Here is a 15,994-nt window from a genome sequence, read left to right on the forward strand (position 1 = left end):
ACAGATAGTGAGAGGGTTATTCGGTGAAGATGTGCAGAAGTTATGGATGCCAGTGGCAATCAAGAAGCTAGCAAAACCCCAAGTCAGGCAAATATCCAGAAGGCAAGCAATTTACCAGATTTGAAGTTTGCACTCAGTCCCAGAACGTGGGAGGCAGAGGCAGAGGCAGAGGCAGAGGCAGAGGCAGAGGCAGAGGCAGAGGCAGAGGCAGAGGCAGAGGCAGAGGCAGAGGCAGAGGCAGAGGCAGAGGCAGAGGCAGAGGCAGAGGCAGAGGCAGAGGCAGAGGCAAAGGCAAAGGCAAGATGATATTGTTCTTGTTTTGAGACAGGGTTTCTCTGTGCAGTCCTGGATGACCTGAAACTTGCTTGGTAGACCAGGCTGGCTGGCCTCTATCTCAGAAATTTGCCTGCCTCTGCCTCTGCCTCTGCCTCTGCCTCTGCCTCTGCCTCTGCCTCTGCCTCTGCCTCTGCCTCTGCCTCTCTGCCTCTCTCTCTGCCTCTCTCTCTGCCTCTCTGCCTCTCTGCCCCTCTGCCCCTCTGCCCCTCTGCCCCTCCGCCTCTCTGTCCCCCTGTCCCTTACCCTGACCCTGCCTCCGGAGTGCTAAGGTTTTCAAAGGTGTATATCACCACTACCTGGCTCACTTTGTGATAGTATGTGCTATGGAATGAAACCATTGGGTGTTGTAAAATCATAAAGAAGTAACCACTACAGTGTTAATAAGTCAAAACATTTCATTCGTTGGAGTATTGTTATTTAATAGGAGATTCAAAAGATAAAATTCAAGGAGAAGCAGTTTGAAGGTCTTAGGAGGGAGAGGTGGTTGCCGAAGTCAGAACAGACAGACTCTCTAAGGAGAGAAGGGGGGCTCAGTATGAATTATGTGTGTCTTCATGGTCAAGAAGCCAAGAGGATGCCATCATGAGAAGAGTGAAAACAGAGAAAGTTTTTCCCATCTTGAACGGCCTAAAAATATTTCCATCTTGAACCATCTAAAGAGATAATAAAGCAGAATGGAGCTGAGGACCTCCCAGTGAAATCAAGGTCAGAGGCACCCATTCCTTAGAAAGCCAATTATTTAGCTGGTAAAAAATTGAAAACACAGCTTCGACATGGTTACAAATTACAGTGAATTGTATATATAAGTGCATTCTATAGCTGCATATATCCTTATTAAAGTTCTGGGAAGTCGTTCTTTCAGGCTTGCAAAGGAAAACTTCCTAAAGAAAGTTTCCCAATTAGTGCTTATTACAGAGAGAATCTATAACATTAGAGTCTTGGCTCCTGCCCTAGCTACCCCTCTTATATACTCTGGGTTTTTATCTTTCCTCATATTTTCAATACATGGAAGCCATCAAGCTACAATCTGCACAGAGTCTCCTAAATACCAGTTCAGATCTAAACTCCAGGATAAGCCCAGATGACAGGAGACAACCGTGAAGTAGTTGGTATTCTGGGAAGAATATTATTCTCACCCTTATACTCTAGTGATTGGTTACAAGAAGAAAAAAAAAACAGCCCCAATAAGCAGTTGTTCTCAGAAACAAACAAAAAATGACAAAAGAAAAATTTTTTTAAAAAGCTGTCAAAGTGGCTCTTGAAGAAGGATTTCCACAAGTTCAAAGCTAGCCTAATCTACATGGTGAGTCCCAAGGGCAGCCAGGGCTACAGTCTAAGACGATCTCAAACACAATGCAACATAACTGTCATCTCTAATAGGTCACCTATCTGTCCAACTCAATTGTATACTTACAGGCTCACTAGGGAAAAGCTTGATAGTGTCACTACTTCCTTTCTTGTGAAACTGATTTATAGATTTTCTTACAATGAACCAACAGCCTGAATGAGTATGAAAATATAAAGGTGCTACAATGTTCATAGTGATTTACAAAAGAGCTAAGCAATGGTTTACTCTAATGCTACCACTACCGGAATCAGAACAGTTCACCTTTAGAATGAAGGGAGCCAATCCCATCAGTAGAGCAGTAGATGGAACCTAGAACACACCCACAATTATATGGTTATTTGATCCTCAACAAAAGCACCAAAGCAACCCTCAGAAATCAGAAATTTTCAACAGATGGTAGTGGAAAAACTGGATGTATGGGGTAAAAAATTAGCCTCATCCTACACCAGAGTTTATTAAGATGGATTATAGACCTCAATGTGCAGTCAATACATATTACATTTGAGCAGTAAGAACAAAGTTCTCAGTGAGGAGACTAAAAGAGCAAAGATTAGTAGACCTCCTCAGTATTAAGAGCTGTTTCCCAAGCCTCCCCCAAGAAGAAAATGAGTTGGTGAACTAGACTGAAGAAAATATTAACAATAAAACAGCCCATTTGTGATAAGAGACTGGGTTTATATTATCTAGAATATATGGGTGGTTAGTCTTACAGCTCAATATAAAGAAAAACGGCCCAGTAGAAATAGGTTAAATCTTTGAACAAACACTTCATTAAAAGTAACACATGAATGGTCAACAGTCCCATGCAAAACTGCTCAACATTATTGGTTATCGGACTCTTCATAGGAGTTAAGGTCAAAGTGACTAGAAGCACAAATCCTAGCCAAATACGAAGCAATTGGAACTCTTCTGTCCCTCTGTCTCTCTGTCTCTGTCTCTTTGTCTCCCTGTCTCCCTGTCTCTCTGTCTTTCTCTGTCTCTCTGTCTCTCTCTCTGTCTCTGTCTGTCTCTCCCTCTCTCTCTCCCTCTGTGTGTGTGTCTCTCTCTCTGTCTCTGTCTGTCTCTCCCTCTCTCTCTCCCTCTGTGTGTGTGTCTCTCTCTCTGTCTCTGTCTCTCCCTCTCTCTCTTTCTCCCTCTCTCTGTGTGTGTGTGTCTCTCTCTCTCTGTCTCTCCCTCTCTCTCTCCCTCTCTGTCTCTCTCTCTCTGTCTCTCTTTCTCCCCGTCTCTCCCCTTCCCTCCCTTTCCCTCTCTCTTTGTGTGTGTGTGTGTGTGTGTGTGTGTGTGTGTGTGTGTGTGTGTGTGTGTTAAGCTTGAAGCCCTCCTATCTCAGTCTCTTGAGAGCTGGGATTACAAAGGACCCTACCTTCAGGGTTTACTCTGAGCAGTGCCATCTCTGGGTTGTAAGCCAGTCATAGGGAGCAAGCCCCAAAGCAGTGTTTGCCATGAACTCTGCTTCAGTTCCTGCCCCCAGGTTTCTGCCTTGAGTTCCTGGCCTGTGTTTCTTCAGTGCTAGCCTGTGAGTTGGGAGCTGTAAGATGAAATGAAACCTGTCTGTCCTTCCTTAACCTGTTCGCGGTCATGTCGTTCATCACTGCAATCAAAAGCAAGCAAGGACAGTGGGAATTTGAGCATGTGCCTCTTAAATGTTTGTTTAGTTTATTTAGCTTTTACTTCAGACGGCCTTAAACATACAGTGAATCCTAGCTAATGCTACACATGGTGTGGTATCTAATAGGCAGAATATTGATGTCTGAAGTTCACTTTGCAATGTATTGTGAAAGAAGATGGATTATTTGGCCAAATGGATTGATGGATATGTGTTCTACTATAAAGAAAAAAATAATAGTTGAACGTAGGTGATGGGCATATGTATTTGCCATGAAATAACTTCCAATATATTGAATAATTTATAATAAAATGTTGGAGGGGACAAAAGGAACTTTGGTTTACTGTCCCGAGTTGCCTTCGGTGAGTAATGACACTTTGCTCCAACAAGACTGACCTCACTGTGCAGTGGCAGGGACTCCGACAGATGTCCACCCTCAAACTGGCTAGCAAAAGCCAATTACTACATTTCCAGGAATCCTGTGACCCAGTTGATGTCACAGTGGTGGTCTGAATTGGGCACAGTGGGATTACTTACACCAGGGTATTGCTAAATACTACCCATCGGGGCTTCTTGACTTTTGTTTTCTGAGAGCCAGTCGTTAAACATTTATCAACACACACACCACCTCTTCCCTCACTCTACAGCCCTCTGGCGAGAGAAACGAAGCACAGAAACATAAATTAAGCAAAACACCTCTGAATTATAAGTAAAACATAAACACCTTATCCATGTCAAGCCATTTTTAGCCCAGAAAAACAGAAAATAGCTAAGGATTGGCAATCGGCATTGTCCACATATTTCCAAAGAAAGTTTTAGGATTGCTTATGGGCAATTATAATCAACATTTATGAATATCATGAAACACGGAACAAAAAACTTTGGCGAACTACTTAATTTAAATTGAGCTTGCATAAATTTAAATTACTTGCATAAACATAACTGACAATAACTATTAACTTTCACAGTTCAGCTTCTCCATGTTCCGTGAGACAGGTAGGTGTTGTCTTCAGTCACAGAAGAATAAAAAAAAATTTTCAAGTGAAACTCGGTGTTTCATTCCTACCGAGCAGTTTTGATAAGCAAATATTCCACCAGGAAACCGTGTGCTTATTGGGCAGATGACAGGCGATACGGCATGCAGCGAGAGCACCTTCATCCACTGCTCAGGTTTAAGCTACTGACCTATCAGGAGCCTTTATTGAGACCTTTACTTTGTTCTTATTTTGGATTTCAGACGAGCTTATTGCATTTTGGTTATTACAGATTTGGGGGTGATATTTATTGATCAAATGTATCTACTTCAACTAATAATGAAATTGTAGCTAACTTTGGCGTTAGGCACGTCTATGGCACGACTGTGCGATGTATACAAGCGACTTAGACCCTGAATGGTAAGAAGCCAGGATCATGGCCGTAGAGCTGCAAACACATTTTCTTTGCAGCTAGAAAAACCACCCAGAAGAACCGCCTCTGTGGCAGGTTAAACGACACGCAGCGCACTTGCTTATAGACTCGGAGAATCGTAGGTGGTGGCTTTTTCTTCCCACTCTGAGATCACATTCTAAGAGTTTATGCAAGCTAAGAATTCAGAAACCCTTTGGGTTAACAACATTTCTTGGCTGGATTAATGTTTTTACACTTATTTTTAATCATTTGGCTGATGGAATAATTTTCTGCGGCATTTTTTTTCTTTTCTACTTCTTTCATTGTGTTGTTCCCAACGGGAAAAAATGCTTTAAATATTTCTAGGCGATAGTAATTCATTTAGTAGGTTAACATGGCTTACTGTGGTTTAGATCATTCATAGGACACGAGAAGTCACTCACCTTGGAAGGAGGAAGAGGAAATAGTCTGCTGCCTTTGCCGAGCGAGGACGAATGGCTTCAGACAGCCTTTGTTCATCATCACAGGAGAAAAGAAAATTTCTAGATGGGCGTATGCTCAGCCCAAGGGCTAGATTTAAAAAGCCCTGACCGGCCTTTTTGCTGGGTGCCGGCTGCTTGCTGTCGAAATGGGCAAGTTTATGAAACCCAGGAAAGTGGTGCTGGTCCTGGCTGGACGCTACTCCGGATGCAAAGCCGTCATCGTGAAGAACATTGATGATGGCACCTCCGACCGCCCTTACAGCCATGCTCTGGTGGCTGGAATTGACCGCTATCCCAGAAAAGTGACAGCTGCCATGAGAAAGAAGAAGATCGCCAAGCGATCCAAGATCAAGTCCTTTGTGAAAGTTTATAACTACAACCACCTCATGCCCACAAGGTACTCTGGATATCCCCTTGGACAAAACTGTTGTCAACAAGGATGTGTTCAGAGACCCAGCACTGAAACACAAGGTCAGGCGGGAGGCCAAGGTCAAGTTCCAGGAGCGATACAAGACAGGGAAGAACAAATGGTTTTTCCAGAAGCTTCGCTTTTAGATGTATTTTTTGTTTTCGTCATTAAAAAATTAATAAATAAAAAGCCCTGACCGTGACAAGACTTACAACTAAAATCATCCCAGGAATATGTTTTCATGACTTAAGCGTCTTCTCCCAGATCAACTCATCTTTAGTACAACCAGCAGGTAAATCCACAAAAATAATTACAGTTTTACTTATGTTTTATAGCTACATAGGGCATTTTCTTAAGAAATACCTTCTGAATTTAGAAAAAAATTATTATTATTTTTGATGGGTAATAATGTAAGCCCAGGTTTTAGGACATAGCTCTAAAAGTCGACCCTGACTCAAGAATTTTACATTCTTCTCTTTGCATGGATTAAGTCCCATGCTGGGGAAAAAAATCTAGTTTATTGACAACAAACATAAAGAAGGCAATTAAAGATATTCCCCTTAGAGTAACTTCCTTAGGAAGAGGCTTCCAAACCATTTCTTTAGCCCAGAGCTTTGCTGAGCTTTTCTGTTGAAGACCTGGTTCTCTTTTTTTTTTTTTTTTTTTTTTATCTATTTCTTTTAGATTTCGCAATTTAGTGGATCATAAGTTTTTATGGTATTATTAATCTTTTTATTCATTTACATTTCTTTTTTTTTATTTTTTTTTATTTTATTTTTTTTTATTAACTTGAGTATTTCTTATATACATTTCAAGTGTTATTCCCTTTCCCGGTTTCCGGACAGACATCACCCTCCCCCCTCCCCTTCCTTGTGGCTGTTCCCCTCCCAAACCTTCCCCCATTGCCACCCTCCCCGCATAGTCTAGTTCACTGGGGGTTCAGTCTTAGCAGGACCCAGGGCTTCCCCTTCCACTGGTGCTCTTACTAGGATATCCATTGCTACCTATGAGGTCAGAGTCCAGGGTCAGTCCATGTATAGTCTTTAGGTAGTGGCTTAGTCCCTGGAAGCTCTGGTTGCTTGACATTGTTGTACTTTTGGGGTCTCGAGCCCCTTCAAGCTCTTCCAGTTCTTTCTCTGATTCCTTCAACGGGGGACCTATTCTCAGTTCAGTGGTTTGCTGCTGGCATTCGCCTCTGTATTTGCTGTATTCTGGCTGTGTCTCTCAGGAGAGATCTACATCCGGCTCCTGTCGGTCTGCACTTCTTTGCTTCATCCATCTTGTCAAATTGGGTGGCTGTATATGTATGGGCCACCTGTGGGGCAGGCTCTGAATGGGTGTTCCTTCAGTCTCTGTTTTAATCTTTGCCTCTCCCTTCCCTGCCAAGGGTATTCTTTTTCCTCATTTAAAGAAGGAGTGAAGCATTCACATTTTGATCATCCGTCTTGAGTTTCCTTTGTTCTAGGGATCTAGGGTAATTCAAGCATTTGGGCTAATAGCCACTTATCAATGAGTGCATACCATGTATGTCTTTCTGTGAGTGGGTTAGCTCACTCAGGATGATATTTTCAAGTTCCAACCATTTGCCTACGAATTTCATAAACTCGTTGTTTTTGATAGCTGAGTAATATTCCATTGTGTAGATGTACCACATTTTCTGTATCCATTCCTCTGTTGAAGGGCATCTGGGTTCTTTCCAGTTTCTGGCTATTATAAATAAGGCTGCGATGAACATAGTGGAGCACGTGTCTCTTTTATATGTTGAGGCATCTTTTGGGTATATGCCCAAGAGAGGTATGGCTGGATCCTCAGGCAGTTCAATGTCCAATTTTCTGAGGAACCTCCAGACTGATTTCCAGAATGGTTTTACCAGTCTGTAATCCCACCAACAATGGAGGAGTGTTCCTCTTTCTCCACATCCTCGCCAGCATCTGCTGTCACCTGAGTTTTTGATCTTAGCCATTCTCACTGGTGTGAGGTGAAATCTCAGGGTTGTTTTGATTTGCATTTCCCTTATGACTAAAGATGTTGAACATTTCTTTAGGTGTTTCTCAGCCATTCGGCATTCCTCAGCTGTGAATTCTTTGTTTAGCTCTGAACCCCATTTTTTAATAGGGTTATTTGTTTCCCTGCGGTCTAACTTCTTGAGTTCTTTGTATATTTTGGATATAAGGCCTCTATCTGTTATAGGATTGGTAAAGATCTTTTCCCAATCTGTTGGTTGCCGTTTTGTCCTAACCACAGTGTCCTTTGCCTTACAGAAGCTTTGCAGTTTTATGAGATCCCATTTGTCGATTCTTGATCTTAGAGCATAAGCCATTGGTGTTTTGTTCAGGAAATTTTTTCCAGTGCCCATGTGTTCCAGATGCTTCCCTAGTTTTTCTTCTATTAGTTTGAGTGTGTCTGGTTTGATGTGGAGGTCCTTGATCCACTTGGACTTAAGCTTTGTACAGGGTGATAAGCATGGATCGATCTGCATTCTTCTACATGTTGCCCTCCAGTTGAACCAGCACCATTTGCTGAAAATGCTATCTTTTTTCCATTTGATGGTTTTGGCTCCTTTGTCAAAAATCAAGTGACCATAGGTGTGTGGGTTCATTTCTGGGTCTTCAATTCTATTCCATTGGTCTATCTGTCTGTCTCTGTACCAATACCATGCAGTTTTTATCACTATTGCTCTGTAATACTGCTTGAGTTCAGGGATAGTGATTCCCCCTGAAGTCCTCTTATTGTTGAGGATAGCTTTAGCTATCCTGGGTTTTTTGTTATTCCAGATGAATTTGCAAATTGTTCTGTCTAACTCTTTGAAGAATTGGATTGGTATTTTGATGGGGATTGCATTGAATCTGTAGATTGCTTTTGGTAAAATGGCCATTTTTACTATATTAATCCTGCCAATCCATGAGCATGGGAGATCTTTCCATCTTCTGAGGTCTTCTTCAATTTCTTTCCTCAGTGTCTTGAAGTTCTTATTGTACAGATCTTTTACTTGCTTGGTTAAAGTCACACCGAGGTACTTTATATTATTTGGGTCTATTATGAAGGGTGTCGTTTCCCTAATTTCTTTCTCGGCTTGTTTCTCTTTTGTATAGAGGAAGGCAACTGATTTATTTGAGTTAATTTTATACCCAGCCACTTTGCTGAAGTTGTTTATCAGCTTTAGTAGTTCTCTGGTGGAACTTTTGGGATCACTTAAATATACTATCATGTCGTCTGCAAATAGTGATATTTTGACCTCTTCTTTTCCGATCTGTATCCCCTTGATCTCCTTTTGTTGTCTGATTGCTCTGGCTAGAACTTCAAGAACTATATTGAATAAGTAGGGAGAGAGTGGGCAGCCTTGTCTAGTCCCTGATTTTAGTGGGATTGCTTCAAGTTTTTCTCCATTTAGTTTAATGTTAGCAACTGGTTTGCTGTATATGGCTTTTACTATGTTTAGGTATGGGCCTTGAATACCTATTCTTTCCAGGACTTTTATCATGAAGGGGTGTTGAATTTTGTCAAATGCTTTCTCAGCATCTAATGAAATGATCATGTGGTTCTGTTCTTTCAGTTTGTTTATATGATGGATCACGTTGATGGTTTTCCTTATATTAAACCATCCCTGCATGCCTGGGATGAAGCCTACTTGATCATGGTGGATGATTGTTTTGATGTGCTCTTGAATTCGGTTTGCCAGAATTTTATTGAGTATTTTTGCGTCGATATTCATAAGGGAAATTGGTCTGAAGTTCTCTTTCTTTGTTGGGTCTTTGTGTGGTTTAGGTATAAGAGTAATTGTGGCTTCATAGAAGGAATTCGGTAGGGCTCCATCTGTTTCAATTTTGTGGAATAGTTTGGATAATATTGGTATAAGGTCTTCTATGAAGGTTTGATAGAATTCTGCACTAAACCCGTCTGGACCTGGGCTCTTTTTGGTTGGGAGACCTTTAATGACTGCTTCTATTTCCTTAGGAGTTATGGGGTTGTTTAACTGGTTTATCTGTTCCTGATTTAACTTCGATACCTGATATCTGTCTAGGAAATTGTCCATTTCCTGAAGATTTTCAAGTTTTGTTGAATATAGGTTTTTATAGTAAGATCTGATGATTTTTTGAATTTCCTCTGAATCTGTAGTTATGTCTCCCTTTTCATTTCTGATTTTGTTAATTTGGTCGCACTCTCTGTGTCCTCTCGTTAGTCTGGCTAAGGGTTTATCTATCTTGTTGATTTTCTCAAAGAACCAACTTTTGGTTCTGTTGATTCTTTCTATGGTCCTTTTTGTTTCTACTTGGTTGATTTCAGCTCTGAGTTTGATTATTTCCTGCCTTCTACTCCTCCTGGGTGTATTTGCTTCTTTTTGTTCTAGAGCTTTTAGGTGTGCTGTCAAGCTGCTGACATATGCTCTTTCCTGTTTCTTTCTGCAGGCACTCAGCGCTATGAGTTTTCCTCTTAGCACAGCTTTCATTGTGTCCCATAAGTTTGGGTATGTTGTACCTTCATTTTCATTAAATTCTAAAAAGTTTTTAATTTCTTTCTTTATTTCTTCCTTGACCAGGTTATCATTGAGTAGAGCATTGTTCAATTTCCACGTATATGTGGGCATTCTTCCCTTATTGTTATTGAAGACCAGTTTTAGGCCGTGGTGGTCCGATAGCACGCATGGGATTATTTCTATCTTTCTGTACCTGTTGAGGCCCGTTTTTTGACCAATTATATGGTCAATTTTGGAGAAAGTACCATGAGGAGCTGAGAAGAAGGTATATCCTTTTGCTTTAGGATAGAATGTTCTATAAATATCCATTAAGTCCATTTGGCTCATGACTTCTCTTAGTCTGTCTACATCTCTGTTTAATTTCTGTTTCCATGATCTGTCCATTGATGAGAGTGGGGTGTTGAAATCTCCCACTATTATTGTGTGAGGTGCAATGTGTGTTTTGAGCTTTAGTAAGGTTTCTTTTACATATGTAGGTGCCCTTGTATTTGGGGCATAGATATTTAGGATTGAGAGTTCATCTTGGTGGATTTTTCCTTTGATGAATATGAAGTGTCCTTCCTTATCTTTTTTGATGACTTTTAGTTGAAAATTGATTTTATTTGATATTAGAATGGCTACTCCAGCTTGCTTCTTCTGACCATTTGCTTGGAAAATTGTTTTCCAGCCTTTCACTCTGAGGTAATGTCTGTCTTTGTCTCTGAGGTGTGTTTCCTGTAGGCAGCAGAATTCAGGGTCCTCGTTGCGTATCCAGTTTGTTAATCTATGTCTTTTTATTGGGGAGTTGAGGCCATTGATATTGAGAGATATTAAGGAATAGTGATTATTGCTTCCCGTTATATTCATATTTGGAAGTGAGGTTATGTTTGTGTGCTTTCATTCTCTTTGTTTTGTTGCCAAGATGATTAGTTTCTTGCTTCTAGGGTATAGCTTGCCTCCTTATGTTGGGCTTTACCCTTTATTATCCTTTGTAGTGCTGGACTTGTAGAAAGATATTGTGTAAATTTGGTTTTGTCATGGAATATCTTGGTTTCTCCATCTATGTTAATTGAGAGTTTTGCAGGATACAGTAACCTGGGCTGGCATTTGTGTTCTCTTAGGGTCTGTATGACATATGTCCAGGATCTTCTGGCCTTCATAGTTTCTGGCGAAAAGTCTGGTGTGATTCTGATAGGTCTGCCTTTATATGTTACTTGACCTTTTTCCCTTACTGCTTTTAATATTCTTTCTTTATTTTGTGCGTTTGGTGTTTTGACAATTATGTGACGGGAGGTGTTTCTTTTCTGGTCCAATCTATTTGGAGTTCTGTAGGCTTCTTGTATGCCTATGGGTATCTCTTTTTTTAGGTTAGGGAAGTTTTCTTCTATGATTTTGTTGAAGATATTTACTGGTCCTTTGAGCTGGGAGTCTTCACTCTCTTCTATACCTATTATCCTTAGGTTTGATCTTCTCATTGAGTCCTGGATTTCCTGTATGTTTTGGACCAGTAGCTTTTTCCGCTTTACATTATCTTTGACAGTTGAGTCAATGATTTCTATGGAATCTTCTGCTCCCGAGATTCTCTCTTCCATCTCTTGAATTCTGTTGGTGAAGCTTGTATCTACAGCTCCTTGTCTTTTCTTTTGGTTTTCTATGTCCAGGGTTGTTTCCATGTGTTCTTTCTTGATTGCTTCTATTTCCATTTTTAATTCCTTCAACTGTTTGATTGTGTTTTCCTGGAATTCTTTCAGGGATTTTTGCGATTCCTCTCTGTAGGCTTCTACTTGTTCTCTAAGGGAGTTCTTTATGTCTTTCTTGACGTCCTCCAGCATCATGATCAAATATGATTTTGAAACTAGGTCTTGCTTTTCTGGTGTGTTTGGATATTCCGTGTTTGCTTTGGTGGGAGAATTGGGCTCCGATGATGCCGTGTAGTCTTGGTTTCTGTTGCTTGGGTTCCTGCGCTTGCCTCTCGCCATCAGATTATCTCTAGTGTTTCTTTGTTCTGCTATTTCTGACAGTGGCTAGACTGTCCTATAACCTGTGTGTCAGGAGTGCTGTAGACCTGTTTTCCTGTTTTCTTTCAGCCAGTTATGGGGACAGAGTGTTCTGCTTTCGGGCGTGTAGTTTTTCCTCTCTACAGGTCTTCAGCTGTTCCTGTGGGCCTGTGTCTTGAGTTCACCAGGCAGGTTTCTTGCAGGGGAAAAGTTGGTCCTACCTGTGGTTCCAAGGCTCAAGTTTGCTCGTGGGGTACTGCCTAAGTCCTCTCCGCTGTGGCAGCAACCGGGAAAATCTGTGCCGCTCCTTCTGGGAGCCTCCGTGCACCAGGGTTTCAGATGACGTTTGGTGTTTTCCTCTGGCGCCTGGATGTGCACAGAGTGCAGTCTCTTCTGGTTTCCCAGGCGTGTCCGCCTCTCTGAAGGTTCAGCTCTCCCTCCCACGGGATTTGGGTGCAGAGAACTGTTTATCCGGTCTGTTTCCTTCAGGTTCCGGCAGTGTCTCAGGCGCAGGGGTCCTGCCGCTCCCGGGCCCTCCCCTACGGGAGCCCAGAGGCCTTATACAGTTGCCTCTTGGGCCAGGGATGTGGGCAGGGGTGGGCAGTGTTGGTGGTCTCCTCCGCTCTGCAGCCTCAGGAGTGCCCACCTAATCAGGCGGTGAGGTGTCTCTCCCAGGGGGTTTGGGAGCAGAGAGCTGCTGCGGTCCGGGATCCGCCGGTGTGGGACTTCCGGTAAACACAGGAAGTGCCCGGCCTTAGAGGAATTTTGCCTCTGTGTGTCCTGAGTTCACCAGGCAGGTTTCTTGCAGGGGAAAAGTTGGTCCTACCTGCAGTTCCAAGGCTCAAGTTTGCTCGTGGGGTACTGCCTAAGTCCTCTCCGCTGTGGCAGCAACCGGGAAGATCTGCGCCGCTCTTTCCAGGAGCCTCCGTGCACCAGGGTTCCAGATGGCGTTTGGTGTTTTCCTCTGGCGCCTGGATGTGCACAGAGTGCAGTCTCTTCTGGTTTCCCAGGCGTGTCCGCCTCTCTGAAGGTTCAGCTCTCCCTCCCACGGGATTTGGGTGCAGAGAACTGTTTATCCGGTCTGTTTCCTTCAGGTTCCGGCAGTGTCTCAGGCGCAGGGGTCCTGCCGCTCCCGGGCCCTCCCCTACGGGAACCCAGAGGCCTTATACAGTTGCCTCTTGGGCCAGGGATGTGGGCAGGGGTGGGCAGTGTTGGTGGTCTCCTCCGCTCTGCAGCCTCAGGAGTGCCCACTTGATCAGGCGGTGAGGTCTCTCTCCCACGGGGTTTGGGAGCAGAGAGCTGCTCAAGACCTGGTTCTCTTGAACAGCAGTTTTGAACTTACAATTATTAAGTATTCATAACACACATTTTGTAACTGGAATCTTCCAAGGCTTGAGCAATGCCCCCTGTTTACTCACCATTGACAGAACGTTCTTGTCCTCTGCCGAGCACACATGAAATCAGTTAATTTAACACACACACAGCACTTCCTCTTTCCCTCAAGCTTCTAATCTAAAAGTCCTATCAGATTTTTAAGAAAAGAATCTGAGACAACCCTTGCCTACTCCAAATGTATTTAATTTCTTATATTCTAACCTCACTCCTTGTCTGGAAGGAAGAACAGTCGCAGAGTACTAGTCAAGCAAGACAAAAAGGCCCCATATGAAGAGGTAGTGTTCCTCAAAGAGGAAGAATTAAGTCACCCGTTAAAGGTACTTACATCTGGGGGCTAAGTAACCTGAAGTCATCATCTGCCTGCCTTATCGCAGACCTTTCCTGAAGAACAAAATCTATACAATACTTTCTGCACACACTCCACATGTTTTACAGCAAATAAGCTGGAAGAAAATTACTAAATGTTTATCTCCTACAACGATGGAGTAATAAGGAACAGAGATATGCCTTCACGTTTTCAACTTCAATTATGAAGCTGGAAAGAATTGAGTATGTATATGATCTGGTTTACGGACGCCCAATTTCAATAATCACCAATTCATGGCCAGTCCTACCTGTCTCTTAGTGATAGTCACACTCTTGTTCTAATATAACTTTTGAGTAAATCCTATACGTGTTACCATCTCACTCTAGTGCTGACTAGACACCTCTAATGCATACACTCTTCAAGTAAGACCATGACACTTTCTCCTATTTGAAAAGGTTTTATTAAGTATCCAGCCAAAGCTCACCCCTGTGGTATTGGATATCACAAATTACTTCTGCTTCACAGTGTATTGATGGAATTAGAAGTGATAGAAGATGCATACGGTGAATTGAAATGTGTTTTAAAACTCTCAACCGTTAGGGCCTCTCCCTCCACCAGCTTCTACTTGTCTCTCTCCCTATCTCTCTACCTACCTCCCTACAGGGAGGACAAACTGGGTTGATGCATTGTATATGCTGCTCTCTGAATTCTATTTTCCAATTAAGAAAAAACACACAAAATCAGCCAGGTGGTGGTAGTGCACACCTTTAATCTCAACAGTTGGGGGACATAGGCAGGCAGATCTCTGTGAGTTCAAGGCTAGCCTGATCTACAGAGAGTGATAGCATAGCCAGAGCTATACCGTGAAACCCTGTCTTGAAAACTCAAACAAAACAGAAAAAAAACCCCATAAACCCATGTTTTATGAAAGATTTGTATAAATAAAACACACTTTTAGAATGTGGCATCCACTAGTATGGTCTCGTGCTTATGTCCCCTCAAAACATATGCCGAGGCCCTAGCCTTAAATATGATGGTCCTTAGAGATGGTGTCTTTGGAAGCTAATTACGGATGGATGAGACCACGAGGAAAGAACTCTGTCCTGATGGGATTTGTGTTCCATAAGAGACAAAGGAAAGCTTTCTCTCTTCCTTCTGACTCTGCCCCATAAAGGGGCTCATGTGATCATACTGCATTGTATGACAAAAACTTAAATAAACTGAAAATGGAGGATACAAAGTTGGGAGAGGTGGAGAGGTGTATCTGAAAGGAGCAGGGTGTGAACAGGATCAGGATACAGTGTATGGCATTCTCAAAAAATCTAGGAAAAACTATATTTTAAACATTTTTTATTAACTTGAGTATTTCTTATATACATTTCGAGTGTTATTCCCTTTCCCAGTTTCCGGGCAAACATCCCCTTCCCCCTCCCCTTCCTTATGGGTGTTCCCCTCCCCATCCTCCCCCCATTGCCGCCCTCCCCCCAACAATCTAGTTCACTGGGGGTTCAGTCTTAGCAGGACCCAGGGCGTCCCCTTCCACTGGTGCTCTTACTAGGATATTCATTGCTACCTATGAGGTCAGAGTCCAGGGTCAGTCCATGTATAGTATTTAGGTAGTGGCTTAGTCCCTGGAAGCTCTGGTTGCTTGGCATTGTTTACATATGGGGTCTCGAGCCCCTTCAAGCTCTTCCAGTTCTTTCTCTGATTCCTTCAACGGGGGTCCTATTCTCAATTAAGCGGTTTGCTGCTGGCATACACCTCTGTGTTTGCTGTATTCTGGCTGTGTCTCTCAGGAGAGATCTACATCCGGCTCCTGTCGGCCTGCACTTCTTTGCTTCATCCATCTTGTCTAATTGGATGGCTGTACATGCATGGGCCACATGTGGGGCAGGCTCTGAATGGGTGTTCCTTCTGTGTCTGTTTTAATCTTTTCCTCTCTATTCCCTGCCAAGGGTATTCTTGTTCCCCTTTTAAAGAAGGAGTGAAGCATTCACATTTTGATCATCCGTCTTGAGTTTCATTTGTTCTAGGCATCTAGGGTAATTCAAGCATTTGGGCTAATAGCCACTTATCAATGAGTGCATACCATGTGTGTTTTTCTGTGATTGGGTTACCTCACTCAGGATGATATTTTCCAGTTCTGACCATTTGCCTACGAATTTCATAAAGTCATTGTTTTTGATAGCTGAGTAATATTCCATTGTGTAGATGTACCACATTTTCTGTATCCATTCCTCTGTTGAAGGGTATCTGGGTTCTTTCCAGCTTCTGG

General features: G+C 42.5%; 1 pseudogene; it reads left to right on the forward strand.

The window, feature by feature from the left end:
- Positions 1–5,291: 5,291 nt before the first annotated feature.
- Positions 5,292–5,722, forward strand: LOC103692084 (60S ribosomal protein L27 pseudogene; annotated as a pseudogene).
- Positions 5,723–15,994: the final 10,272 nt, after the last annotated feature.

This window comes from Rattus norvegicus, chromosome 4 (assembly GCF_021556685.1).
Source record: "Rattus norvegicus strain SHRSP/BbbUtx chromosome 4, alternate assembly SHRSP_T2T, whole genome shotgun sequence".
NCBI classification, from domain to species: Eukaryota; Metazoa; Chordata; class Mammalia; order Rodentia; family Muridae; genus Rattus; species Rattus norvegicus.